Source organism: Phymastichus coffea, unplaced genomic scaffold (genome assembly GCF_024137745.1).
Source record: "Phymastichus coffea isolate CEN01 unplaced genomic scaffold, Cenicafe_Pcof_1.1 PCOF00319, whole genome shotgun sequence".
Taxonomy (NCBI): Eukaryota; Metazoa; Arthropoda; class Insecta; order Hymenoptera; family Eulophidae; genus Phymastichus; species Phymastichus coffea.
The window spans coordinates 2,501-7,500 of NW_026707130.1; positions in this window are offsets into that span (position 1 = coordinate 2,501).

Consider the following 5,000-nt stretch of genomic DNA (forward strand, 5'->3'; position numbering starts at 1 on the left):
TCGCTATACAATTGCTCGTCGTCGAGCAGTCACAACTAATTCATAGCTGCAACATGCCCACGACGAGTCACGGCGATCTCCGCTGCCCGTATTATACCAGACGGAGACACACCATGGATATTATCGTTCAAATTCAACAGACTCTCGTGTTAATTGAGTAAAATGCTACCCGACGTTAGACAAAAATGCCAAGTCGTCGTGGTCAGCGACATTTCATCGCCATTCGCGTGGAAATGACGTGCAAAAGTTTATTCTCGCTCGGAATCGAGTGAGTCGATGCTCGGTATTTATCGACGATTCAATGAAGAATCGACGAACTCGTAACGCCTACGGCGCCTACCGCATAAGGGCCATTCGGTCAGAGACACCGACCCGCGGTAATGCAGTGGATGACAACGATGGAGAGCATACCCAAGACGATTACATCGACTCGAGCACCTCTCTTACATATACCGAAAGGGCCGCCGAGGCATCGGCGCCGAATGGTCTTGAGCATTGTTTTATATGGGCAAAAACCTCATCGAAAGGGCGGATCCTCCGAAGCTTCTTCGAACATCATTGACGAGGAAATCGCCGGGCACGACGTTTCAGGCCAGGGACTTGCTGTATTGACAAGTGACTCGCCGCACACGACGTTTCAGGCCAGGGACTTGCTGTATTCACAAGTGACTCGCCGCGCACGACGTTTCAGGCCAGGGACTTGCTGTATTCACAAGTGACTCGCCGCGCACGACGTTTCAGGCCAGGGACTTGCTGTATTGACAAGTGACTGGCCGCGCACGACGTTTCAGGACAGGGACTTGCTGGATTTACAAGTGACTCGCCGAGCACGACGTTTCAGGCCAGGGACTTGCTGTATTCACAAGTGACTCGCCGCGCACGACGTTTCAGGCCTGGGACTTGCTGGATTTACAAGTGACTCGCCGCACACGACGTTTCAGGCCAGGGACTTGCTGGATTTACAAGTGACTCGCCGCGCACGACGTTTCAGGCCAGGGACTTGCTGGATTTACAAGTGACTCGCCGCGCACGACGTTTCAGGCCAGGGACTTGCTGTATTGACAAGTGACTCGCCGCGCACGACGTTTCAGGCCAGGCACTTGCTCTATTCACAAGTGACTCGCCGCGCACGACGTTTCAGGCCAGGGACTTGCTGTATTCACAAGTGACTCGCCGCGCACGACGTTTCAGGCCAGGGACTTGCTGTATTCACAAGTGACTCGCCGCGCACGACGTTTCAGGCCAGGGACTTGCTGTATTGACAAGTGACTCGCCGCGCACGACGTTTCAGGCCAGGCACTTGCTGTATTCACAAGTGACTCGCCGCGCACGACGTTTCAGGCCAGGGACTTGCTGGATTTACAAGTGACTCGCCGCGCACGACGTTTCAGGCCAGGGACTTGCTGTATTCACAAGTGACTCGCCGCGCACGACGTTTCAGGCCAGGGACTTGCTGTATTGACAAGTGACTCGCCGCGCACGACGTTTCAGGCCTGGGACTTGCTGTATTCACAAGTGACTCGCCGCGCACGACGTTTCAGGCCAGGGACTTGCTGTATTGACAAGTGACTCGCCGCGCACGACGTTTCAGGCCAGGGACTTGCTGTATTGACAAGTGACTCGCCGCGCACGACGTTTCAGGCCAGGGACTTGCTGTATTGACAAGTGACTCGCCGCGCACGACGTTTCAGGCCAGGCACTTGATGGATTTACAAGTGACTCGCCGCGCACGACGTTTCAGGCCAGGGACTTGCTGGATTCACAAGTGACTCGCCGCGCACGACGTTTCAGGCCAGGGACTTGCTGTATTCACAAGTGACTCGCCGCGCACGACGTTTCAGGCCAGGCACTTGCTGTATTCACAAGTGACTCGCCGCGCACGACGTTTCAGGCCAGGCACTTGCTGTATTCACAAGTGACTCGCCGCGCACGACGTTTCAGGCCAGGGACTTGCTGTATTCAGAAGTGACTCGCCGCGCACGACGTTTCAGGCCAGTGCTGTATTCACAAGTGACTCGCCGCGCACGACGTTTCAGGCCAGGGACTTGCTGGATTTACAAGTGACTCGCCGCGCACGACGTTTCAGGCCAGGGACTTGCTGTATTCACAAGTGACTCGCCGCGCACGACGTTTCAGGCCAGGGACTTGCTGTATTGACAAGTGACTCGCCGCGCACGACGTTTCAGGCCTGGGGACTTGCTGTATTCACAAGTGACTCGCCGCGCACGACGTTTCAGGCCAGGGACTTGCTGTATTGACAAGTGACTCGCCGCGCACGACGTTTCAGGCCAGGGACTTGCTGTATTGACAAGTGACTCGCCGCGCACGACGTTTCAGGCCAGGGACTTGCTGTATTGACAAGTGACTCGCCGCGCACGACGTTTCAGGCCAGGCACTTGATGGATTTACAAGTGACTCGCCGCGCACGACGTTTCAGGCCAGGGACTTGCTGGATTCACAAGTGACTCGCCGCGCACGACGTTTCAGGCCAGGGACTTGCTGTATTCACAAGTGACTCGCCGCGCACGACGTTTCAGGCCTGGGACTTGCTGTATTCACAAGTGACTCGCCGCGCACGACGTTTCAGGCCTGGGACTTGCTGTATTCACAAGTGACTCGCCGCGCACGACGTTTCAGGCAGGGACTTGCTGTATTGACAAGTGACTGGCCGCGCACGACGTTTCAGGACAGGGACTTGCTGGATTTACAAGTGACTCGCCGCGCACGACGTTTCAGGCCAGGGACTTGCTGTATTCACAAGTGACTCGCCGCGCACGACGTTTCAGGCCTGGGGACTTGCTGTATTCACAAGTGACTCGCCGCGCACGACGTTTCAGGCCAGGGACTTGCTGGATTCACAAGTGACTCGCCGCGCACGACGTTTCAGGCCAGGGACTTGCTGTATTCACAAGTGACTCGCCGCGCACGACGTTTCAGGCCTGGGACTTGCTGTATTCACAAGTGACTCGCCGCGCACGACGTTTCAGGCCAGGGACTTGCTGTATTGACAAGTGACTCGCCGCGCACGACGTTTCAGGACAGGGACTTGCTGGATTTACAAGTGACTCGCCGCGCACGACGTTTCAGGCCAGGGACTTGCTGTATTCACAAGTGACTCGCCGCGCACGACGTTTCAGGCCTGGGACTTGCTGTATTCACAAGTGACTCGCCGCGCACGACGTTTCAGGCCTGGGGACTTGCTGTATTCACAAGTGACTCGCCGCGCACGACGTTTCAGGCCAGGGACTTGCTGTATTGACAAATGACTGGCCGCGCACGACGTTTCAGGACAGGGACTTGCCTGTATTCACAAGTGACTCGCCGCGCACGACGTTTCAGGCCAGGGACTTGCTGTATTCACAAGTGACTCGCCGCGCACGACGTTTCAGGCCTGGGACTTGCTGTATTCACAAGTGACTCGGCCGCGCACGACGTTTCAGGCCAGGGACTTGCTGTATTGACAAGTGACTCGCCGCGCACGACGTTTCAGGCCAGGGACTTGCTGTATTCACAAGTGACTCGCCGCGCACGACGTTTTCAGGACAGGGACTTGCTGGATTTACAAGTGACTCGCCGCACACGACGTTTCAGGCCAGGGACTTGCTGGATTTACAAGTGACTCGCCGCGCACGACGTTTCAGGCCAGGGACTTGCTGGATTTACAAGTGACTCGCCGCGCACGACGTTTCAGGCCAGGGACTTGCTGTATTGACAAGTGACTCGCCGCGCACGACGTTTTCAGGCCAGGCACTTGCTCTATTCACAAGTGACTCGCCGCGCACGACGTTTCAGGCCAGGGACTTGCTGGATTTACAAGTGACTCGCCGCGCACGACGTTTCAGGCCAGGGACTTGCTGTATTCACAAGTGACTCGCCGCGCACGACGTTTCAGGCCAGGGACTTGCTGTATTGACAAGTGACTCGCCGCGCACGACGTTTCAGGCCAGGGACTTGCTGTATTCACAAGTGACTCGCCGCGCACGACGTTTCAGGCCTGGGACTTGCTGTATTCACAAGTGACTCGCCGCGCACGACGTTTCAGGCCTGGGACTTGCTGTATTCACAAGTGACTCGCCGCGCACGACGTTTCAGGCCAGGGACTTGCTGTATTGACAAGTGACTGGCCGCGCACGACGTTTCAGGACAGGGGACTTGCTGTATTCACAAGTGACTCGCCGCGCACGACGTTTCAGGCCAGGGACTTGCTGTATTGACAAGTGACTCGCCGCGCACGACGTTTCAGGCCTGGGACTTGCTGTATTCACAAGTGACTCGCCGCGCACGACGTTTCAGGCCAGGGACTTGCTGTATTGACAAGTGACTCGCCGCGCACGACGTTTCAGGCCAGGGACTTGCTGTATTGACAAGTGACTCGCCGCGCACGACGTTTCAGGCCAGGGACTTGCTGTATTGACAAGTGACTCGCCGCGCACGACGTTTCAGGCCAGGCACTTGATGGATTTACAAGTGACTCGCCGCGCACGACGTTTCAGGCCAGGGACTTGCCAGTTGTACGGAATTCACGCGCATTGCCCCTCATGAACAGAAGAGTGTTAAGTGCAGGCGCATTGCATTTGCTGTTGTGGTCAAGGAGTCCCCCCCTCCATCCCTTCTAACAATCCTGTTTGCTCGTTCCAGCCGACTAGATATCGGCCTGCTCCCGAGCGAGTGTACCCACAGCAGCGGTGCGAGCTCGTGGCATTAGCCTACTTCTCACATAATGAGCATTACCACCAACTATTTTCCATCTGTTATAGGCAATCGAGTCCGCTTTATGGAGGGTCACTAACGCTTTGATATTTCCACAGTTCGTGCTAAACGAGCGCCGGACGCTGCGTCGACGGAGCTCAGTCCGGAGCGGCGAACCCAGCTGTGCGCCGGTGTTCGCCGTAGCGCCACGTTGTCGGCGTACGGTCGCCGTTTCCACTGATTTTTGCGCGTTCAAATGAGACGTTTGTCTGCCGGACAGTAGTTCGACGATAATATATAAGGACGACAGT